This window comes from Nerophis lumbriciformis, linkage group LG11, assembly GCF_033978685.3.
Source record: "Nerophis lumbriciformis linkage group LG11, RoL_Nlum_v2.1, whole genome shotgun sequence".
In the NCBI taxonomy this organism is placed as follows: domain Eukaryota; kingdom Metazoa; phylum Chordata; class Actinopteri; order Syngnathiformes; family Syngnathidae; genus Nerophis; species Nerophis lumbriciformis.
The window spans coordinates 42,896,837-42,923,318 of NC_084558.2; the positions used below are offsets into that span (position 1 = coordinate 42,896,837).

The 26,482-nt window shown below is 39.8% G+C and overlaps 1 long non-coding RNA gene across 1 annotated transcript in view; it reads right to left on the reverse strand.

The window, feature by feature from the left end:
- Positions 1-18,897: 18,897 nt before the first annotated feature.
- Positions 18,898-26,482, reverse strand: part of LOC140679151 (uncharacterized) — a 32,471-nt gene continuing 24,886 nt past the window's right edge. Inside the window, exon 3 of the long non-coding RNA XR_012050722.1 lies at positions 18,898-19,273. This is a non-coding gene — a long non-coding RNA (uncharacterized lncRNA). The remainder of the gene's footprint in view (positions 19,274-26,482) is intronic.

Here is a 26,482-nt window from a genome sequence, read left to right on the forward strand (position 1 = left end):
GGCTCAGGGGCCGGACATCAAAATGTGGATGTTTCGTCTGAAAGACTGCGTTTACTTAATTGCAAAGTAAACACATTGGCTTTCACACTGCACTGTCAATAAATGCATTGTTTTGCTCTTGCTACTCGTTTCCAGCGCGTGCAGGTAGTTAACAGTATAAAGAAAAAATATCTCTAGTTTTTGTTGCAAACTAATGTTCCTTCTTTTGAATTATTTTCCTTCCTTAGTTGTATTTCTTTATACTTCTTTCTTCATTTAGGTTTGTAAGACTGAAAACATAAACATAAAATAAACATAAACAAAGTACAACGTCTATTATGTATTTTACATAAATAATGTCCATTGTGCATTTGACATTAATAAAATAGAAGGTTTAGTATTAATATATTCACACAATAAGGCTCCAGCACTCCCCGCAACCCCTAAAGGGACAAGCGGTAAAAAATGGATGGATGGATGTTTACACATATAGAAATTACACAGCATTCACACACCAAACATTGTATGTGATTTATCAGTATTAGCATTGTCGCCATCTACTGGTCAAATTTAGCACTACACATAATATTAATATATTCACACAATAAGATAGGCTCCAGCACCCCCCGCAACCCCTAAAGGGACAAGCGGTAGAAAATGGATGGATGGATGTTTACACATATAGAAATTACACAACATTCACACACTAAACATTGTATGTGACTTATCACTATTAGCATTGTTGCCACCTGCTGGTCAAATTTAGCACTACACGCAAAAAAACGAGGTTTGATTGTTACTCTCGGACAAAAAACAGCACCACCACGAATACAAAAGACATCATGAAGTCAGCAGTTCCATTACAAAACAAACTAATTATACATATGCACAAATTATATCTACTTACAAATGTTTGACTGAGTTTTGTGATGAAGCCTAAACACTAGGATTTCTATTGTTGCTGCTTGTCTGGATCAACGTGTCCGTCGTTTAAATGGTCCGCCAGAAAACAATGTCTTGAGCACTTGCTCTGGGTATAACATTCATACTTTTTTGTCCAGTCGGTGTTAAAAGACAGATTTTTACAATTTACTTTGATTTTTTTTCCAGGGTTGAATGAGTAGTCTTCTTCTACTCACCCCAGTGCAGCTTCACTGTGACACATATGTGGCGGGACATCTGCATACGATCAACCCTAGTTTTAATGGTTTCATCAAGCCCTATTTGGGTGATGTTCGGCGGGCAAAATTAAATGCCTTGGCAGTCCAGAAGTGGCCCGCGGGCCACCAGTTGAATAGTACTGATCTAAAAAAAAAGAAAAAGAAAAAAGTACTGACTTAGCACCAGTATCGAATAAAGGGGCCATATTATCCAAAACCAACTTTGCTTACCTATTGGTACCTGTTTTTGGGATCTTCATAAGTCCCAAAAATGTGAAATCAAACCGGAGATATTTCTAAAACAATCTTGCCTTCCTTCATATTTCCTCCAAGCGAGCTGTTTGGAATTTGCCCAATTTGCGACATTTTTCCCCAACTGTGACATCAGCGGATTATCCATATATGGTAAAAATTTACCCAGAGAGCTTTCCACGAGTCCACCATTGTAGTCAATACGTTAAGTGAGACAGACTGGCTCGTACATGCACCTTCGGCTGTTGCCATTTCTAATACAAAGTAGTGTATAGCTCAAACTTCTGTCAGTAGATTAGTTTGTGCTCATAGACTTAGGTTGGTCAGATATAGTCTAGCGGCTGGTACCAAAAGCCCAAATATTAATACTCCAAAACCAGGTGGGTATGCCTGGGCAAGGATGGTTTCGTAGTGAGAAAAACAACTGTTTTGATGCATACCAGCAATCCTACTGTTAAAGCCAACAACAGTCGTGTAATTACCCCTCGTTAGCCTTGAGGTATTGCGTGGCAGAACGATCGCTGTGGATCGACTACTACCAGTCCAAAATAGTCAGAATCCCCCGCCTAAGTATTCCATTCAGTTGTAAACAAATGGCATTCTGGTCACCTTCTGTGACCAGGATGTTTCTAACTCCTATTATTTGTTGGAGGCTAAATTGCAGAGTCTTTTAGTTTAGTTATATGTGGGGGACAGGTGGTGTCGCAGACAACTTCGTCTGTTCAGGGATGGTTTTTCAACCTTGACATAGATGGCTTTCCTCACTCCTGTTTCGTACCATCAGTCCTTCCTGTCCAGAATATGTACATTTTTGTTCTCAAAGGAGTGCTGTTTCTCCCTGAGTCTTGGCCTGAAGAGTTTGCCCGTCTATGCTGTGCCATGCGTCGGCTTAGTGGTTGTTTTGTTTCCCCAATATATGAATCAGTGCATTCATCATTACACTGGATAGCATACACCAGATTGTTTTTGTGGGTGTGGGCTATCTGGTCTTTAGGATGCACGAGTCTCCGTCTCAGGGTGTTGCCTGGTTTGAAGTGTACTGGGATGTTGTGTTGGTTAAAAATTATTCTGAGTTTTTTTAGATAGACTCTGATACATATGGAATGACGATATATTTGCATCCGTCACCTTTTTCCTCGTCATCCACTCTGTTCTTGTTACTTCTGGAATTGGATGCACTTTTCACAAATGACCAGCTGGGGTGACCACATGTTTTTGAGGGCTTCCCTCAAATGCCTATACTCTTTCTCTTTGGCCTGTGAGCTGGTAGGAACATTATCAGGTGCAGGGTTCTGATAATGCCCAGTTTGTGTTTCAGTGGGTGGTGCGAGTGAAAAAAGTAGGTATTCATTGGTATATGTGGGTTTTCGGTAAACCCTGACATGCAGGCCCAGTTTTCTCCAAGGTGGACGTCACAGTCCAAAAAAGGCAACTTACTGTCTTTGACCTCTTCACGTGTGAACTTGATGTTTCTGTCCACTGAGTTAATGTGCTCGGTGAAGGGTTGCACTTCTTGGTTTCCGATTTTCGCCCACGTGTCATCCACATATATGTACCAATGACTTGATGTTGTTCCCTAAAAAGAGCTCAAAGCTCTCTTTCCCATGTCCTCCATGTAAAGGTTTGCTACTATTGGGGATACAGATGATCCCTTGGCACAACCGTGTTTTTGTTGGTAAAACGTTCCCATGAATTGAAAGTATGTAGTGTTAAGGCAAAGTTCCAGCAAAAGGCCAATCTGTTCTGGGTTTAGTGTGGATCTATCTTGTAAGGTGCCATCACCTAGTAGACGCTGCCTCACTGTCTCTACTGCATCTTGGGTTGGAATACAGGTGAACGTCTAATGAAACTATAGCTTCATTTTTGTCCAGTTTTAGATCTCTGATCTTCGCTACAGAGCTTTGGACATGATGTGGAGTTTTGCCAACCAAAGGTGCTACGATGTTGGTCACATACTTGAGTTAATGCTAGTGACAATGGGTCTGAGGGGAGCCCCATGTTTGTGTATTTCTTGGAAGGCCATAAATACCAGGGTTGGTTTCTTGTGGGTATAATTGGTAATACAATGTCTGGTTGATGGCTTCTGACTTTTGTAGAGTTTGAAAGTTTTTAATGATTCTTCTCTTGTACCTACTGGTGGGGTCCCTTTTGAGTATTTCCTGTGTTATGAGTCTTTGAGGAGTGTAAGCAACTGGTTTTGGTAGTCAGTTGTTTTGAGAATTACTGTGCATCTCCCCTTATCAGCTGGCAGAATTGTGTTATTTTCATCCTTGCCCAGATGTTACTGCCTTCCTCTCCTCCAAGGAGAGGTTTGGGGGTGGCAGTTTGGCATTAGAAAGAGCTGCTGTCACTTTCATCCGTATTTGCTACTCTTCGGTTTCTGTTAGGTTGCTTTTCCTAATGGCTGATTCCGTCGCTGTGATCAAATCAACTCTAGTAACCTGATGTGGAGTGGCAAAGTTCACAGATTCATCTTTTTCTGGTTGGGTAAAATTTCTGCTGGACAAATTCTGTACCCATCTATTGTGTGATTCATATTCATTATCAGTTGAGTCCCCAGTTTTATGCCTCCAAATGAGTTCTTGCGGTGTGGAAGTGTTATTACTGACTTGTAATTTATGAAACGTTCTTGTTTGTCTTGCTTTGGTTCTGTTGTCTAAGTTGGGCTTTGATTGTGAATATTGTAACCTTTTCCCAGACCTCTTCGGTCAAGATATTTTGCAATTTGAGGCATAATTCATCAGATTTTACTCTGTGTCTTTCAATTGTAAAGTTGACTTGTTTTACTCTCACAATCAAGAGTTGTTTTTGTGCTTTCAACAGGATTGTGTCTGTCCTGTGGTCTTTCATGGTAGAACGAAGGCGTAGGCTTGTGGGTATATGAGGTCATTTGGTCTACATCTCAGGTTAAACCTGAAGTGGTTGCGGTAGTCTGCAACCTTACGAGCCAACCTTTCATATTCCCACACCATTTTTAGGGTATCCAACTCAAAATGTTTCAAAACATGTGTATTATTGTTCTCATTCAGCCATTAGACTAAATCTGACCAATCTAAGTCTATGAGCACGAACTGATGAAGCCTACTCGGATGAGAGGAGAAACAGTCCAGTTGCGATCGATTGAATACCGTGAGATGACAATGACCTGGATGAATAACAACATTCTTAGACATGAAGAAGCGCTAAAAACTACAACATGGATGAAAGGAATAGACACAAAGTGGAGCCACGTAAATAAGAAAGAAACGGTCTGTGAAAAATAATGCAGAATTTGGACCAAAGAACCACCATTACATGGTATGTAGACCACAAGGAAGTGTTTTAAATGTAGAAACAAAATCATTATATGACCTCTTTAATATGTAAACAATATCCAATTGAGTCTGCTACTGGACAGACTCTGCAGTAGTTTGCTTTATAGAGTTTTTTTTATTATCAACTCACAAAAGGTCAGTTAAATGTGTTGACCCTGGAACCGACTATTTCTGTTTCAAACCTATTTTATGGGAAAAAAATTGTTTCTAAAACCGGTCAAAACTAAGGTCAAGCAGTGTCCCTGAACGGATTGTGTTTTGCCGCATCTATAAATGCTCATAAAAAGCTACCGGCTTCACCGCCTCAGTATAAAAGCCACAATGTCAGCCCTGGGGATGTTTCATGACAGCGTAAACATTGTCACCAAAGGTCAGATGAAAAAATACACAACCTGCCGCAGGGAAGATGAAATGCGGCCATGATGCGCTGTAGACCTTGACTGGTGTCAGCAACAAAGACGTGCTTCTCTTATCATTTGTGCTCCAAACAACCGAAGGAGACAAGCAACAACATCCTTCATCCAAATCAAGAAGGGGAGCCAAAGAAAGTCTCAGAGTTTGGAAAATGGAGTAACTTTCTTCAGCACTTTTCGGATTGTTCTCATGGTTCAAATTTGTTGATCGTGCAAATGAACAGAAGTTGCTAATTCGGGATGGGTAGAGAATGTTGTACTTTACTAGGTACTGACCGTCAGTACTACTACGTACTGTCGGAGGCAGATATTTACATATATCCGTATTTAAGTGTTACTTCTTTATTTTCATAGTCATATTACAAAACAGCTAGTGTTCTTCTTCCAATTGTGATCTTTTGGTTGTCTGCAAGTACTGTGTGCTAACCTTGACTTTAGGAATGTAAGGAGGACAGATACTCCTTTTCCTTATCTGTTCCTGTGCCCAGCTGAGGAGGACAATGGGAATGTGTTTGGGCTGGAAAGAGAGACAACGAGGGTGGGAGCGAGAGACACTTTATAGAAGAGAAGGTTTCCATATTTTAGATCAGACCATCTTAGCTGCGCGATTGAATGTTCTATGCTGGACTGGTCTCATTCTGTTTCCAAGGCTTTGGAAATAAAATTACAAAATACCTATTCTGTCTCTGGTGGTTCTTCTACTCAGCTGTACGTGTCACAAAGAGCTTGGGAGCGACCAGCAACTTGAATTCCCTGGGAGGAACAACTGGTCCAAACGCAACAGTACCCGTTCACGTAAAATCAAACAGTAGCATATTTCGATACCTTTGTTTCACATTATGTCATTTCCAGTTACAGACTCTGCACCGGCTCAAGCACTTGGCGAGTAAACAAGTGTTTTCGTAGCGCACTGCCTCTTGGTATTGTTGCAATTTTGGTCTCGGACGGGATAAGAAGCTATTTAACCAACAGGAAGCAATACGTGAAGCTAAGTAAAAAATATGTCAACAGAGCTAGATTTATTTTGTGGCGTACCACAGGGATCAATACTGGGACCAAAAGTGTTCAATCTCTATATAAACGATATTTGTAAAGTTACAAAAGACTTAGATTTCTTCAGTGTGTAATTCTAATACATTGACAAAAAGTTGTGAGCGAAAAGATATTGGCTGTGCAGCTTTCTGCGCTTACATCCTGTGAAGCTCCTGGAGGCGAAGCACCCCTTGTTCTTAAAACCTAGTGACGCCCCTGGTCATTTGGCAACACTTTGGACAACAATGCTTTACTTATTTCGTCAGGAAGGCAAAGTGTGGCCTAGGAGTCATTTGCTGAAGGCACTTCTTTTTTATGGCACATTGTAGACATAACTAAACCAAAAACATTTGAAAAACAAAGCAAAAAGGCATATCCTTGCATATTGTAATTACAAATGACATGATAATGTCACACTGCCACCATATTAAGAGAATATTAATACCAATATTGTTTGTTTTATATACTTGAAGGTACCACACCACTGCTATTCTTATTAGAATGTAAAATAGCTGACTATTGTTGTTATTTATGAACATATTTATTAGCACAGTATTGTTTTGATATACTGGAAGGTTATAGAACACTGCCGTTGCCTCTTGGCAGTCGATACTGATATTTCAATTCTGTGCAAAGAGATATGATCTTAAATACTTGACAGTTTGAAACACTTTTCATTAAAGTAGTGAATTTAAAACAACAGTCAGTTTTTTTAATATTTTAAACATGGTATGGACTAGTGTTGTCCCGATACCAATATTTTGGTACCGGTACAAGTACCAAAATGTATTTCGATACTTTTTGGCACTTTTCTAAATAAAGGGGACCACAAAATTGCATTATGGGCTTTATTTTAACAAAAAAATCTTAGGGTACATTAAACATATGTTTCTTATTGCAATTTTGTCCTTAAATAAAATAGTGAACATACTAGACAACGTGTCTTTTAGTAGTAAGCAAACAAAGGCTCCTTATTTGTCTGCTGACATATGCAGTAACATATTGTGTCATTTTCCATTCTATTATTTTGTCAAAATTATGAAGGACAAGCTGTAAAAAAATATTATCAATCTACTTGTTCATTTACTGTTAATATCTGCTTACTTTCTCTTCTAACATGTTCTATCTACACTTCTGTTAAAACGTAATAATCACTTATTCTTTTGTTGTTTGAATGCTTTACATTAGTTTTGGATTATACCACAAATTTAGGTATCAATCCGATACCAAGTCGTTACAGGATCATACATTGGTCATATTCAAAGTCATCATGTGTCCAGAGACACACCAATTTTTGGAGGCGGTATAGTACTGAATATTATTTATTAGTATCGCGGTACTATACCAATATCGGTATACCGTGCAACCCTAGTATGGACATATTATCGAGAATCGTGGAAATTCATAGGTATCGGCTACTGAAATTCCAGTATCGTAGTCCTGTGAGAAACACTGATTTGCTAGGAAAAAGTAGATGTTTTGTGTTCGTTATGTGAATGTCAGGCATCATCGATAGGTGAAAGCAGTTTTAATTTTCTGCAGTTTCTTATATAGTGGTTAACTTATTGGTACACTTGTATGACAATAAGTATACGTCACTTTTTATCGCTAATAAAGGGTTGATGATGTTTAGGCCTGGGCCGATGACACATTTTGCTGGACGATATATTGTCCCACAAGTAATTGCCGATAAACTATATTATTGTCAGCCTAACGTTGTGACCAATTTAAGCACTAATGTAATCGTAATATACAAACCCCGTTTCCATATGAGTTTGGAAATTGTGTTAGATGTAAATATAAACGGAATACAATGATTTGCAAATCCTTTTCAACCCATATTCAATTGAATGCACTACAAAGACAACATATTTGATGTTCAAACTCATAAACTTTATTTTTTTTTTGCAAATAATAATTAACTTAGACATTCATGGCTGCAACACGTGCCAAAGTAGTTGGGAAAGGGCATGTTCACCACTGTGTTACATGGCCTTTCCTTTTAACAACACTCAATAAACGATTGGGAACTGAGGAAACTAATTGTTGAAGCTTTGAAAGTGGAATTATTTCCCATTCTTGTTTTATGTAGAGCTTCAGTCGTCCGCTGTCGTATTTTACGCTTCATAATGCGCCACAAATTTTCGATGGGAGATAGGTCTGGACTGCAGGTGGGCCAGGAAAGTACCCGCACTCTTTTTTTACGAAGCCACGCTGTTGTAACACGTGCTGAATGTGGCTTGGCATTGCACTAATGCACCCCCATACCATCACAGATGCTGGATTTTGAACTTTGCGTCGATAACAGTCTGGATGGTTCGCCTCCCCTTTGGTCTGGATGACACGATGTCGAATATTTCCAAAAACAATTTGAAATGTGGACTCGTCAGACCATAGAACACTTTTCCACTTTGCATGAGTCCATCTTAGATGATCTCGGGCCCAGAGAAGCCGGCGGTGTTTCTGGATGTTGTTGATAAATGGCTTTTGCTTTGCATAGCAGAGCTTTAACTTGCACTTACAGATGTAGGGACGAACTGTATTTAGTGACAGTGGTTTTCTGAAGTGTTCCTGAGCCCATGTGGTGATATCCTTTAGAGATTGATGTCGGTTTTTGATACAGTGCCGTCTGAGGGATCGAAGGTCACGGTCATTCAATGTTGGTTTCCGGCCATGTCGCTTACGTGGAGTGATTTCGCCAGATTCTCTGAAACTTTTGATGATATTATGGACCGTAGATGTTGAAATCCCTAAATTTCTTGCAATTGCACTTTGAGAAACGTTGTTCTTAAACTGTTTGACTATTTGCTCACGCAGTTGTGGACAAAGGGGTGTACCTCGCCCCATCCTTTCTTGTGAAAGACTGAGCATTTTTTGGGAAGCTGTTTTTATACCCAATCATGGCACCCACCTGTTCCCAATTAGCCTGCACACCTGTGGGATGTTCCAAATAAGTGTTTGATGAGCATTCCTCAACTTTATCAGTATTTATTGCCACCTTTCCCAACCTCTTTGTCACGTGTTGCTGGCATCAAATTCTAAAGTTAATGATTATTTGCAAAAAAAAAAATATATTTATCAGTTTGAACATCAAATATGTTGTCTTGGTAGCATATTCAACTGAATATGGGTTGAAAATGATTTGCAAATCATTGTATTCCGTTTATATTTACATCTAACACAATTTCCCAACTCATATGGAAACGTGCTTTGTATAATAAAAATGCAAGTAACCATTTAAAGGAATATAAACTTGTATTTTTCATTACTGTAGAATTGTTTACCATTGTAATGTAATTGGAAGGTGAATAACTTTTGGTTATTCCAAAATAAAAAACAAAAAACAACAATGGACTCCAAACTCTGTAAGCAAAAATGTAACCTAAATCATTATAATGGCGGTGAATCTTAGGGCACCACACGATTGGATTCGATTCGATTGGATTCTTGGGGGTTACAATTAGATTCATAATCGATTCTCGACTTAAAACGATTCACGAATCAAAATCAATACTTTTTAATAACATTGGGTGCCAGTTCAATAATTACCGTAATTACATTCCTTCATAAAATAGATAAACAGCTCTGATAAACTTCTACATTACTTAAAAGATAACTGGTTTTGTTTAATATAATTCTACCCAAACATTTAATAAAGTCAAATACAAATAAGGCAACAAGAGAAGTATCCAACACTTCTTTTTTCTAAAGTAAATCTGTACAGCAGATATGATCATCTACATCAACTATATGATTGCCTGTAAACGAAATGGAGGTCATCATCATGGACCCACTAGTTGCGGAAGCTAGCTGTCCAAAAAGCTAAACAGACTTAATAACTCCACGGTGACGTTTTGGTGAATTTATTGAGGAATTTGTGAAACTAAAACAATGCAAACAGGATGCCATTGTAAGTTGATAATACAAACACAGACACTAATAAACGTGTTAGCATATTAACTAATGCTAACAATACTCGCATCATATCGCACGTACAAATATGCATGAAAACACGCCGATAGACATCACACATGGGACGGTTTTGTAAGTATAAACTAGGGATGTCCGATAATATCGGAAAGCCGATATTCCATCCATCCATCCATCTTCTCGTGGTCGGGTCGCGGGGGCAGCAGCCTAAGCAGGGAAGCCCAGACTTCCCTCTCCCCAGCTACTTCTTCCAGCTCTTCCCGGGGGATCCCGAGGCGTTCCCAGGCCAGCCGGGAGACATAGTCTTCCCAAAGTGTCCTGGGTCTTCCCCGTGGCCTCCTACTGGTCGGACGTGCCTGAAACACCTCCCTAAGGAGGCGCTCCGGTGGCATCCTGACAAGATGCCCAAACCACCTCATCTGGCTCCTCTCGATGTGGAGGAGCAGCAGCTTTACTTTGAGCTCCCCCCGGATGACAGAGCTTCTCACCCTATCTCTAAGGGAGAGCCCCGCCACCCGGCGGAGGAAACTCATTTCGGCCGCTTGTACCCGTGATCTTGTCCTTTCGGTCATAACCCAGAGCTCATGGCCATAGGTGAGGATGGGAACGTAGATCGACAGGTAAATTGAGAGCTTTGCCTTCCGGCTCAACTCTTTCTTCACCACAACGGATCGATACAGCGTCCGCATTACTGAAGACGCCTGTCGATCTCATGATCCACTCTTCCCTCACTCGTGAACAAGACTCCGAGGTACTTGAACTCCTCCACTTGGGGTAGGGTCTCCTCCCCAACCCGGAGATGGCACTCCACCCTTTTCCGGGCGAGAACCATGGACTTGGACTTGGATATTATCGCCCGATAAATGCTTTAAAATGTAATATGGAAATTATCGGTATCGGTTTCAAAAAGTAAAATGTATGACTTTTTAAAACGCTGCTGTGTACACGGACGTAGGGAGAAGTACAGAGCCCCAATAAACCTTAAAAGCACTGCCTTTGCGTGCCGGCCCAGTCACATAATATCTACGGCTTTTCACACACACAAGTGAATGCAATGCATACTTGGTCAACAGCCCTACAGGTCACACTGAGGGTGGCCGTATAAACAACTTTAACACTGTTACAAATATGCTCCACACTGTGAACCCACACCAAACAAGAATGACAAACACATTTCGGGAGAACATCCGCACCATAACACAACATAAACACAACAGAACAAATACCCAGAACCCCTTGCAGCACTAACTCTTCCGGGACGCTACAATATACACCCCCCGCTAGCCCCCTCCCCCCCACACCTCAACCCCGCCCCGCCCACCTCAACCTCCTCATGCTCTCTCAGGGAGAGCATGTCCCAAATTCCAAACTGCTGTTTTGAGGCATGTTAAAAACAATAATGCACTTTGTGACTTCAATAATAAATATGGCAGTGCCATGTTGGCATTTTTTTCCCATAAATTTAGTTGATTTATTTTGGAAAACCTTGTTACATTGTTTAATGCATCACAACAAAATTAGGCATAAAAATGTGTTAATTCCACGACTGTATATATCGGTATCGGTTGATATTGGAATCGGTAATTAAGAGTTGGACAATATCGGAATATCGGATATCGGCAAATGATGCCAATTTTAGTTATTCTGTAAAACTTACAAACTTTGTGTGTGATGAATGAAGAATCCATATGAGTGAAAACGCTATGAAGGGCTAGAAGATGGAACGGCACTTCTACTTCCGGTTGAAAGCACTAAATGGAAGGACTCATCCAAAAGATGGTCACCACAGCACAAAAATAACACATCTTTTCTGTGTAATTTCTCTCAAAAACTATTTGCAATATGGCCGTCAGCGAAGAAAAATCTATAAATTAGCCACAACGCTAAATAAACCGCAGGGTTCAAAGTGTAGGACAAAAAGTAGCGGCTTACAGTCCGGAATTTACAGTAATTGACTTACTGACTATCGGCCCAGGCCTAACAATGTTGACACTTTCACACCGGCACGGAGGAATAACTTTGCATTATTTTGCATGACATTTTTTTAAATGAGAAATTAGAAGTCAACCAGCGTCACGGCACAAAGAGTCCACATTTACATCGCCGTAAAAAACAAGTTCAAATTCACGGCAAATTAGCGCGACGTGTTCCCATGTCCCCGGTCTCGTTAGCTGCAGGCTAACGCAACAAAGTGTGACATTTACCAGTGTCACGTTGGCAAATTTTGCCGCTGACCCAAATATCGGGTGGTGTGTATCTGAAAACACACACATAAATCATGCGCACACACACACCTTTAAATAATAGGCTCCAGGCTTGTACCTCAACTCCGCAGCAGTCACGTTTCACATGCAAATGTATTGTGGGTCTTCTGCTCGGACGGGGAGGTCAGAGGGCAGTGCGCAGGTTAGGGTTTAAAGCCTCGCTCGTTAAAGCTGGTGGTAACTTCACCACCTCCAAAAAAAAACCAGAGGAACATTCCCACACTAAATCCCTAACAAGCCTATTGCCATGCAGGAGGAGGCGTTTCATTTGCCCCCGAGCCAGCATTACTTCCAGCATGTGTGCGCCATAATGAGATTTCCACTGCATTTCCCTGAGCTGTGTGTCTGCGAGTCAAGCCCGCTTTGGAATTGGAATTGGGAAAACGAATGCAGCGCACAGCTCCCAAAGACATAAAAAGTTGTTTTTTTTAGCACCAATAACAAGAAGTAAAGTCGCGTTAAAGTTTTTGAATAGCGCTCCCATTCTCTCTTTGCCACTTCGTCCGAGGCCGCTGAGCTTTGAGTATAGACGGACGGCGGCATGAGTCATTTCTCGCAGTGAACATTATGGGATGGCATGAGTCACGCCTCTGTGGGCAGCTCATTGTCATGTGCAGCCGAGTGGCCTTGTGCTGGAAGGAGGGCGGCAAACACATGCAAACACAAAACAAAGGAGCGTACTTAAAATGATGAACAGACTGTGCAATCTAACAAGGAGTCCTTAGAAATGATTATAAATGATCTTGCGAATGGAAAACATCAGCATATCTATCACACTGATGGCCTCAGGAAAATAAAAAAATATCAATAATGCAAGAAAATAGGATCTGTCTTCTCCTAATTCATATTCATTGCTTAAAAAAGGATACACCCTTTACTGTAGAGCAGTAATATAGGGCAGGCTCGGTGAGGTGGGAACTCGAATTGAACGGCATTTCCACAGATTTGGCGAGTTATGCGCGGTCTTGTAACTTCAACAATCAGCGTCATTGAGCGGCGCTCAAACATGCACAACAAGTGTCTTTTTAGGAACAGCAACGCGTAACAACACTTATGGCTCGAACGACACAATCGGCGTCCTCTCGCGTAGCACAGACCTGTGTCCGGTTCCTGTCTAAAGCACTAAGGCCATGTCTACACCATACTTGCCACCCTTGAGATCTCCGATTTCGGGAGGTGGGGGGTGGGGGCGTGGTCGGGGGTGGGGCAGGGCGTGGTTGGGGGCGTGGTTAAGAGGGGAGGAGTATATTGACAGCTAGAATTCACCAAGTCAAGTATTTCATAAATACATACATACATATATATATATATATATATATATATATATATATATATATATATATATATATATATATATATATATATATATATATATATATATATCCTGAAAATATGCAAATAAAACTGTGTTTAGATAATTGATACTTCAAACTTGCATAAATAAATATTAAGGAATATAACATAACTTGGCTTCTGAGAGCTGCAAAATGTAATGAAAAAAATGCTAAAGTTGTTGATAAACAAGCAATTATTTTAATAATTAAATATGGTAATTTCAAATGAGTTATTATGATAATTTAAAATTAATTATTTCAAATATGTTCATTTTAATGTATAATTCTAATGCCTGGATGTAATAAGGAGTCAGAAAAAATACAAATAAAAATACAATTAATTTTGATGTTTTTAGCACAATATAGTAAAACATTTTTTTATTTTTTTATTTTTTTAAATTAATAAATATATTTATTTTTAGGTAAGATAAACATAATAATACAATTTATCTCTTGTCTGGATGATTTAGTTCTTGTCACCCGTCGTGAAAAAAGGATGTCCTCATTCAGGTCCGTATGGAGCTGGAGGGGGCGTGGCTTCCAGCTCTGCCTGAATTTCGGGAGATTTTCGGGAGAAAATTTGTCCCGGGAGGTTTTCGGGAGAGGCGCTGAATTTCGGGAGTCTCCCGGAAAATTCGGGAGGGTTGGCAAATATGGTCTACACTAAGTTGTTTAACCTAAACCAGCGTTTAAGGTCCCCCTCCTCGGACAATTTTTTACACGGCTAAGTGCGCCGTGTATTTCTTGAATCTCCGGCATTTAGCTTTGTGTGGACTCATTGATCGTTTACAAACTGAGTTCGGAGAGCAAGTGACGCCAGAAAGACCGCGCCCCACACAGGAAGTGACGTCAGAAAAAACGCGCCTTCATAATAAAGCGGTTTCGTAACTCGGAGCTAACCACTGGAAATTTGAAGGCGAGTCATCCAGACATGTCCGTGTTTCTCCTTCTTCTCCATGTACAGACGCTTGTGGAAATCACACATGAATACCTTAAGAGAAAGCGATTGCAGCTATTTGGGATACAACACTTCTCAGACGGCAAGAGAACTTTACAATGTCGAGGTCAGCTGTGATTCTACTTAGCGGAAAACTTCATCCATTTGTCGAGGGAGAGACAACGAGAATGCGAGCTCCCGTGGATGTGATAAAAAAAGGTAGCGTGTGCTTTGTATTACCTGGCCGTCGAGGGAAAACTACAGAAAACAGCGAATGCTTTTGGACTGGCAAAGCAGACTGTATCAGTTATTGTCCGCCATGTATGTCGCGGACTCAACGTCTAGGTCCAGAGTATATAAAGTCACCAAAAACGAATGGACAATGTAGGTGAAGGCAAAAGAGTGAAGAGTGTCCTGACCAGATATCAAGATCCTAGATGGATTGATGTAAAATGTTCTTTATCACATTGTTTACGTGTGGAATAAAGATTATATTAATTTATGATGGCTCAGGTGTGATTCACTACAATAGGGCCCCACAGCACACTGGATTCCAGTTAATTGAAATAGCACAACACTGGATATTGTTCAGATAAGTTAAATTTAAGAACTTGCACACAAAGCAACACTGGAGGTGACTATGACGTGCGCATTTTCCGCGCATGCGTATTAGGTCGCATTGCACTGGTGGACGGAGGGGGGGGAGGGGGTCTTAAACAGTGGCATTGTTGTGTGTGGACACGGATAAGGTTAGGTGGGATTTACCCTGGATAACATTATCCGGCTTTGTGTAAACGGGGCCTAAGCCTTCTGGGTAATAGTACATAAACATTTAGCAACACACCGGTCTCCTCAATTCCTAGTTTACACGTCTTTATATATTTATTTAAGCTTTATTTATCCAGAGAGAACATATTTTCCATTTGCAAAGCCGTCCTAGCAAAAAGGCAGTTGGAGGTGTGGAAGATTAGCATAAAATAAACATGGGGAATGTCTGCAACTTTTGCACAACAAAGCAGAGGGCGGACAATAAGGAAACTTTTGGTGGTTCTTTCCATAATTAGAATGAATTATTACTATTAATAGGTATAGCTAAGAACAGTGCAGTACATTGACGATGAGCTCTGCGTGTGTGCCTTACGGCCATCCAGTGTCTATTTTTAAGTCTGTGTGTTAAAAAAAAGCCATCATCACAGTGTACTTTTACTCGTTTGAAATACAAATATATTTGTTTCCAATTTTTGTTGCAATCCTGTGCTTTTTGAGTTTACAGCGCTACTTTATTGAAGTCATTGGTACTTTACTTTTTATTAGTTATGCTAAATTGGATTTAGTTCTATTTATGTATTATATATTTATTGTACATATATTTTTATCATCATGTTATTTTTTTAATTCATATTTTATCCTTCATTCTTAATCATAGTTCTATTTGTTCACGTTTTATTATTTTTACTCATAGAGCCTTCTGCAGCAGGAATTGTATCGTCCATGGCCGTGGTCTGGAGACCTCCTGGTGCAGACGGCTCCTATGATAGTGTTTCTTCACCTGGCTCCTCTGTACTCAGCCAAGCATTCATCCATGTCTTAAAAAATCTACATACTATTTCACTATAACGGGATCTGCCCTGCACTCAGCTTCTTTAACGTGTAGCCCATCCTCCGTATATTCAGGCTCAAAAGGATCCGGTTCTGGATCATCATTTGTCCCAAAGTAGTCGTTGTGAAGTCTGCCATGAATAGTGGTGTCAAACACAGAACTCTATGCTGTTGTTGACAGAAGTAGCATTGTGAAATCAATGCACCCAAGAAAGAGGTGCATTAAAGCTTAAAAAGACCGAAATACTGTAAGTATTATATGTATAGAAAATGTTGGAGGATTTTTTAGAGGGCTTTACAGACATAATAAGGGAATACGGGAATCCCTATTACTTGTATTAATTTGGTATCCTTTTTGATATGCTGGCATGTTTACATTTAAAAGATTGCAAACCAAATATTACATACAGTATTGTTCTAGATGAATCTCAAATCTGGCTGTTAGCAGGCTACAGTATGGACACATTTTGTTGTAAATTACAGAAATGATATTTATATTGGCGGTAATCAGTCACCCACCTCTTCTAAAGTTTTACGTACCATTGTAGCGCCTATCTTTTCAAACGGGGTGCAGCACCACTTTAACCTGTGGTCTCCTCGTCTGTTTTGGCCACGCATGTCCATCTTCTTCTTCACCTTTTTCCTGATGTCCGACCATTTCTTTTTTTTCCCCGCCTGTGTGCGTTTATCGGAGCCCACAGCATTGACATGCTCTCAATCTCAACCCTCTTTTCGTCCGCTCGAAACACGAGAAAGAAGCATCTCCTACTGATGCCTCCTCAATTGAGATCTCAGGCAAATGGCTACCGTATTTTATATTACTTTAGAAGAAACAAATATTTTTCCATATATTAGCTGCACTGGACAATGACCAGCAGATATAAACGTTGTGAAATTTGTATTTACGCAGAAAGATTTTGTAAATGTCTTTTTTTTTTTTTTTTTACATACCTTAATTGCTTCTAAACGGTGTCTGTAACATGGCAGTAAAACGACTGAGCAAACAAAACATAATTCATGGTCATGGACCCACTAGCTGCGGAAGTTAGCTCTCCAATTAGCTAAACAGACTCAATAACTCCACGGTGACGTTTTGGTGAATTTACAAAACTAAAACAATACAAAAAGAATATCATTGTAGGTTAATAATACTAACGCAGACACTCGTAAACATGTTAGCATATTAGGCAGCTTCATTACATTACGATAGCACGTACAAATATGCATGAAAACACATGAAAACAGACATCACTCATGTGACGGCTTAGTAGGTAAGAATTGTTTTAGTTGTATTGTTGAACTTACAAACGTTGCTTGGTGTGACGAATGGAGAATCAATATGAGTAGAAACGCTATGGACGATTGAAAGACGGAATGGCACTTCTACTTCCGGTTCACAGCTTTCAACAGCAGGAAACACTGTAAAGGTTCACCCAGCTCACCTGATGTGAGCGAACCCGTCTAAAAATGACTACTATTCACATTATGGCCGTCAGCAAAGAAAAATCCATAAATTAGCTCACAAACTGCAAGGTCCAAAGCTTATAGCGGCTTATACTCCGAAATGTACAGTAATTTCAATATGACTTGCGTATTTTTAAGGAGGCGTGGCAATAATGTAACAAAGAAATGTACTTGTTAGAGATGTCCAATAATATCGGACTGCCGATATTATCGGCCGATAAATGCTTTTAATTGTAATATCGGAAATGATCGGTATCAGTTTCAAAAAGTACAATTTATGACTTTTTAAAACGCCGCTCTACGGAGTGGTACACGGACGTAGGGAGAAGTACAGAGCAGTTACGTCTCCCAGTCATACTTGCCAACCCTCCCGATTTTCCCGGGAGACTCCCGAATTTCAGTGCCCCTCCCGAAAATCTCCCGGGGCAACCATTCTCCCGAATTTCTCCCGATTTCCACACAGACAACAATATTGGGGGCGTGCCCTACAGGCACTGCCTTTGCGTGCCGACCCAATCACATAATATCTAATATCTAGCTTTTCACACACACAAGTGAATGCAAATCATACTTGGTCAACAGCCATACAGGTCACACTGAGGGTGGCCGTATAAACAACTTTAACACTGTTACAAATATGCGCCACACTGTGAACCCACACCAAACAAGAATGACAAACACATTTCGGGAGAACATCCGCACCGTATCACAACATAAACACAACAGAACAAATACCCAGAACCCCTTGCAGCACTAACTCTTCCGGGACGCTACACTATACACCCCCTGCTACTCTCTACCCCCCTACGTACTTCTGGTTATTGCCTCCAACTCAATATATTACAACAACATTGCTGTTTACGGCAGACGAACTGCTTTACGGTAGAATAAAACATGACTGCTGTTGTTGTGTGTTGTTGCCGCGCTGGGAGGACGTTAATGAAACTGCCTAACAATAAACCCACATAAGAAACCAAGAACTCGCCCTCAATTATTCTACAGTTATAACGTGTTTGGGCAGGCATGCTGTTTATATTTTGGGAAAGCGGACGTGAATACAGGCTGTCGACACGTCACTCAGGTCCGCATGGAGCTGGAGGGGGCGTGGCTTCCAGCTCCGCCTGAATTTCGGGAGATTTTCGGGAGAAAATTTGTCCCAGGAGGTTTTCGGGAGAGGCGCTGAATTTCGGGAGTCTCCCAGAAAATCCGGGAGGGTTGGCAAGTATGTATTATCTGAATTATTCTTGCATACGCTGTTTTTTTTTATTTAAACGTATGCCAATTTTTAGTAGGAAATCCATACAGCTCTTCATACATGAGGCCCCAGGTGATTATAAGTGGATTATGTGGGTGCCAATAAGAAGCCCACATGAATGTGTGCTGCTGTGCGTTGTCGTGACAACCTCAACATTTGCAGCAGACACAGAGTAAATTGATTGAGTTATAAAAAGGGCATCCGACGGAAAGTTTGAATTATTTACCATCGTGGATGCGTCAGAGTCCTGTTGCGCGGCCGTTAATATTTCATGTCCTCGTTCCGGCTGGAGTGGACAGGTGACGGGGAGACCCTTGATGTTTGGGTCTTGCTGCTCATTCTTGTCATGTGGAGAGAAAGAAGGATGTGCGTTAGCTTTTTAGCAATAGTCTGAAATGGACAATAATACGTCATTGATTTGTGACATGCGGTGCAAACAAGGACAACAAACAAGCCAAGACATAACACGCTAGTTGGATCCAACATAAATAATACAAGTGTTGACTTTGTTAGCTCTGCATGACTTGAGCCTCCTAAAGGATCCGATGATGCGGGCTTCCTATTTCACCCTGAGTGCCTGCCGTGTGCGCCTGACGTGACCCTCACCGCTAACCTACTTCAGGATTCATGCTTGATATAATAAGGACGGGACAGGGAGGGGAAATTGCCCTTGGAATGCTGTGGCACAATTTAGTAAACCCTACCCTGAAGATCAACTAATGTACAAACACTTGTGGCATTTGGAATTGAACAGATTTCCCTTGAGGGCACAAGTTAAGAGGCTTTTATTGAATAGCCGACTTTGAAACCTGCACCTACACGAATGGACCGTCAACATCAAGCCGCGAATCAGCTCGGGAATGAGGTCACATTCTTTCCCCCCCGCTAGAGCACCGCAACGATGTACAAACAGGTCCCAGCGGCCATTTTGGAAAGGGCTGCGTTCCTCACCTGGGAATGTTTCTTGAGGCCACATGCAGTGGAAGGAAAGCATTGAAGTCCTCTTTTTAAAAGTGGGAACCTCACTATTTGATTACGACTATGCTTCAAGGGCTACGAGTCAATTATAAATTGATTATTTATACATATTAAATTATTATATTGTATATTATTATTATTATTGTATACTCTAAATGTATTACATGTAATTATTATTAATATTAATGATATGTCAAGGCTCCTCCTTTTGCTACCGACGTCTGCTGTATTGCTTCACTTCAGGTTTTTGGATTTGTGCGCATATATACCGTATTTTTCGGACTATAAGTCGCAGTTTTTTTGATAGTTTGGCCGGGGGTGCGACTTATACTCAGGAGCGACTTATGTGTGAAATGATTAACACATTACCGTAAAATATCAAATAATATTATTTAGCTCATTCACGTAAGAGACTAGACGTATAAGATTTCATGGGATTTAGCGATTAAGAGTGACAGATTGTTTGGTAAACGTATAGCATGTTCTATATGTTATAGTTATTTGAATGACTCTTACCATAATATGTTACGTTAACACATACTTGCCAACCCTCCCAAATTTTCCGGGAGACTCCCGAAATTCAGCGCCTCTCCCGAAAACCTCCCGGGACAAATATTCTCCCGAAAATCTCCCGATTTTCAGCCGGAGCTGGAGGCCACGCCCCCTCCAGCTCCATGCGGACCTGAGTGAGGACAGCCTTTTTTTTTACGACAGGAGGACAACAGGGTGACAAGAACTAAATCATCCAGACTAGAGACACATTGTATTATTATGTTTATCTTACCTGAAAATAAATATATTTATTAATTACAAAAAAAACTAAATACATTTTTACTATATTTTGCTAAAAACATCAAAATTAATTGTGTTTTTATTTGTATTTTTTCTGACTCCTTATTACATCCAGCCATAGAATTATACATTAAAATAAACATATATGAAATAATTAATTTTAAATGATCATAATAATTCATTTAAAATGACCATATTTAATTATTAAAATAATTGCTTGTTTATCAACAACTTTAGCATTTTATTCATTACATTTTGAAGCTCTCAGAAGCCAAGTTATATTATATCCTTAAGATTTATTTATGCAAGTTTGAAGTATCAATTATCTAAACACAGTTTTGTTTGCATATTTTTAGGATGTAGATATATATATATATATATATATATATATATATATATATATATATATATATATATATATATATATATATATATATATATATATATATATATATATATATATATGTATGTGTGGGGAAAAAAATCACAAGACTATTTCATCTCTACAGGCAATAAGGAAATAGTCTTGTGATTTTTTTTCCCACACATACATATATTGCGCTCTACTACGGTATCGAGCACTATTTTTTGGATAACCTTATTAAGACATACATATATATATATATATATATATATATATATATATATATATATATATATATATATATATATGTCAATATACACCTCCCCTTTTAACCACGCCCCCGCCCACAACCACGCCCCAGTCCCACCCCCGACCATGCCCCCCACCCCCATATATATATATATATATATATATATATATATATATATGAAATACTTGACTTGGTGAATTCTAGCTGTCAATATACACATCCCCTCTTAACCATGCCCCCGCCAACAACCACGCCCCAGTCCCACCCCTGACCACGCCCCCCACCCTCACCTCCCCCACCACCTCCCGAAATCGGAGGTCTCAAGGTTGGCAAGTATGCGTTAACATACCAGGCACGTTCTCAGTTGGTTATTTATGCCTCATATAACGTATACTTATTCAGCCTGTTGTTCACTATTCTTTATTTATTTTAAATTGCCTTTCAAATGTCTATTCTTGGTGTTGGGCTTTATCAAGTAAATTTCCCCAAAAAATATTTTTCAGCAGGTGCGACTTATATGTTTTTTTCCTTCTTTATTGTGCATTTTCAGCAGGTGCGACTTATACTCCGGTGCGACTTATACCGCATTTTTCGGAGTATAAGTCGCACCTGCTGAAAATGCATGAAAAAGAAGAAAAAAACATATATAAGTCACACTGGAGCCCGGCCAAACTATGAAAAAAACTGCGACTTATAGTCCGAAAAATACGGTACTCCGAAAAATACGGTACACACACACACACACACACACACACACGCTTGCCACTTATGACACAGGCTCATTTTATAAGCAGACTACTATAAATGACAATAAAAAAATTCAGCTGAGTGTGCGTGTCGGCAAAGTGCCTCCTCAGTCTTCATAACAGTCAAAGCAATGTGTGACTATTTCGAGCAGCCCCTCGTCTTCTACAATATTAATCGGTCACAGAATTAAAGCTGTTGCCCTCCCCACTTCGCAATTGCTGTCGAGCCCAAAATGTTTTCCCCTGAGGGCCACAGACTGGGGGCCATTTGGGTAGTTTTCACTTTCAAAACCAGTACAATATATATTAACGTTTTTCAAATAAGTACAAAACGCAATTTCGGTAGAAATGTTGTGGGAATTCTGAATAACCAAAGCCGAACTGAAATGCTAACAGTTAGCACGCTAGCCAGATAGCATCATGTAACAAAAAAATATGAGCAAAATAAGCTTGTGTGCTAACCGTACGATACTACATAACCAGTCAACATTACTGAAATATCAAAATATATGACAGTAATATACTATATACCTGCCAAGTTAGCTAAATTAAGCTAGCATGTTAATGTTAACATGCTAAAATGCTAACTGTAACATGCGTCAAGTACCAAAATAATATATGAATTTAAGGTGTGTACCTGAAATAGTTGTTTCAAATGCTAGCATGCTAATGTTAGTATGCATCAAGTACCAAAGTACGAATGACGTTCATACTTACAAAATTAGCTAAAAAAACAACAACAAGCTAGCATGCTAATAGGTATCGCATGTCAAGTAACAAATATTTGACGCTGAGGTGTATACCTTCAAAATTAGCAAAAAAGCTACCATGCTAATATTAGAATGCTAACCAGTCATCAGAAAATTAGCTACGGGTCGGCATTTTGGACTCCCCTGCTGTAGAGAAAATTTGAAGTATCAGTATTGGTATGACCAAGGCCTCGTATACACTGCACACCAAATCTGATTTTTTTTCCCCCTCCAGTGACACAGATAGGATATGTTTTGCCATTCTGAGCGCTCTAATGTGCTACTGATCTTTTCACATCAGATTTGGGCCACATCAGGAGAACGACATTTACATTGCAGGCCAAAGTGGACCAAATCCGATTTTTCCCAGCTGACTGTTTAGATTACATGTAAAATGTGATCTTTATCAGACTCCGGTATAAACGCACAAAGGCCAATGGGGAACCAATGTGGCCTCGACGTTACTTGCATGCACAGTTCGATAAAGTGAAAACAAAGGAAATTGACCGGATTCCATAAATGAACAAGGAAGTCGCTACTCCTACGGCTACAAAATAAAATACAATTTGCCACATCTTAAAAATGAGTGTTTTTACGTGAAAATAATTTAGAGTAATATAATGTTTGAATGGATAATCTTTTTGTTGCTGTTAGGTAGAGGCGTCACAGACATCAGCGTGGATCTACGTTAGCTTAATTTTTAATTCACTTAAGTACAGAGCTTGCCCAATGTACGTAACAATGTCGATTTTGGTCCTTCAACAATATATATATATATATATATATATATATATATATATATATATATACAGTATATAGATAGATATTAGGGTTGTACTGTATACCGGTATTAGTATAGTACCGCGATACTAATGAATCATATTCAGTACTATACCGCCTCTAAAAAGTAATTTTTTTTTGTTAAAATAAAACCAATGATAAAATTTTTTGTGGTGCCCTTTATTTAGAAAAATATTGAAAAGTACCAAAATATTGGTATCGGGACAACACTAATATATATGTATGTATGGGGCGGCATGGCGTAGTGGGTAGAGCAACCGTGCCAGAAACCTGAGGGTTGCAAGTTCGCTCCCCGCCTCTTACCATCCAAAATCGCTGCCGTTGTGTCCTTGGGCGGGACACTTCACCCTTTGCCCCCGGTGCCACTCACACCGGTGAACTGAATGATGAATGATAGGTGGTGGTCGGAGGGGCCATTGGCGCAAATTGCAGCCACGCCTCCGTCAGTCTACCCCAGGGCAGCTGTGGCTATGAAAGTAGCTTACCACCACCAGGTGTGAATGATTGTTGGGTTCTACATGTAAAGCGACTTTGGGTACTTAGAAAAGCGCTATATAAATCCCAGTTATTATGTATGTATGTATGTATGTATGTATGTACGTACGTACGTACGTACGTACGTACGTACGTACGTACGTACGTACGTACACACATATATATATATATATATATATATATATACAGTATATACATATATATATATACACAGTATATACATATATATATATATATACAGTATATACATACACACATATATATATATATATATATATATATACAGTATATACATACACACATATATATATATATATATATATATATACATACACACATATATATATATATATATATATATATATATATATATATATATATATATATATATATATATATATATATATATATGTATTAGGGCTGTGAATCTTTGGGTGTCCCACGATTCGATTCAATATCGATTCTTGGGGTCACGATTCGATTCAAAATCGATTCTTTTTTCAATTCAACACAATTCCCGAATTCAAAAACTATTTTTGTGACTGCCTTTGCGTGCCGGCCCAATCACATATCTACGGCTTTTCACACACACAAGTGAATGCAGCATACTTGGTCAACAGCCATACAGGTCACACTGAGGGTGGTCGTATAAACAACTTTAACACTGTTACAAATATGCGCCACACTGTGAACCCACACCAAACAAGAATGACAAACACATTTCGGGAGAACATCCGCACCGTAACACAACATAAACACAACAGAACAAATACCCAGAACCCCTTGCAGCACTAACTCTTCCGGGACGCTACAATATACACCCCCCGCTACCCCACCCCACCTCAACCCTGCCCCCCCCCCCCCAATCCCGCCCACCTCAACCTCCTTATGCTCTCTTAGGGAGAGCATGTCCCAAATTCCAAGCTGCTGTTTTGAGGCATGTTAAAAAAAATAATGCACTTTGTGACTTCAATAATAAATATGGCAGTGCCATGTTGGCATTTTTTTCCATAACTTGAGTTGATTTATTTTGGAAAACCTTGTTACATTGTTTAATGCATCACAACAAAATTAGGCATAATAATGTGTTAATTCCACAACTGTATATATCGGTATCGGTTGATATCGGAATCGGTAATCAAGAGTTGGACAATTTCGGAATATCGGATATCGGCAAAAAAGCCATTATCGGACATCTCTACGCCACATGTGTTCATTCATAGTTTTGATGCCTTCAGTGACAATCTACAATGTAAATAGTCATGAAAATAAAGAAAACACATTGACTTTTGGCCTGTACTGTATATCGTTATCGCGGGAGGCAGCAATACATATCACGATATTGATTTTAGGCCGTGTCGTCCATCCCTATCCAGTCGTTTGCAGAACATTCGCACAACAGTCTGTCGGCTGAAAAATGACAACCGTTGTAGATGTTTCCAGAGGGCAGCGTTTGACAACTCAGCCCACCGTTGTGGTCTCTTTTATCGATGCAGACAGACGGTGGACGCATGAGTTGTGGCTGCTCCTCGGTGGTCCACATTCTTTTGTGGAAAGCACGGATGCAGTCAGGTGATTTAGTGGTCCGGGACGGCGCCCTGGGCTTTAGGGAATGGATGGGAGGGGCCGGGGACTACTTTGTGACACTTCATATATCAGCTGAAGTGAGGTGAAATAATACAAATAATAAGAAGTCTGGGTGGGCGTTTTTTCACCTCATGCACAGACTATCTTTAAACCAAAGCGATTCTTTCTGAAAATGACAGAGATTTTCTCATGCTAACTATTCCTCCTCGCATACATGCGCTCACGCGGTAGGTGTCAGCTCTCGGCGTTAACACATCGCAGCACCGTGAGTGGAGGAGAGGAGCTAGATGTGATGTGACTCCCGGGGCATCTTCTCTTCCCACACTTTGTGAATGGATAGCACAATGTCACTGGTGAAGGGGGGAAAAAAAAAAAAAAAACTTTACGTGCACAGAGATATCTTTCGTCTAATGAACGATGACAAGGATGGGAGGTGTTTTCAGAGGTTCTACGAGCAGGTGTGACTGTGATAAGACACATGGCTGCTTTCATTCTTTTTAAATAAACACACTACGTACTAGGGTTGTCCCGATATCAGTACTTTGATACCGTTTCAAATAAAGGGGGGCCAATAAACAGAAAATGTTATGATACAATAAACATATGTTTCATATTGCAACCAAATAACAATTTTGGCATTAAATAAGATAGTGAACATACGAGACCACTTTACCGTATTTTTCGGACTAAATCCTTTCATTTTCTCAAAAATCGACAGTGCGTCTTATAACCCGGTGCGCCTAATGTACGGAATAATTCTGGTTGTGCTTACCGACCTCGAATCAAT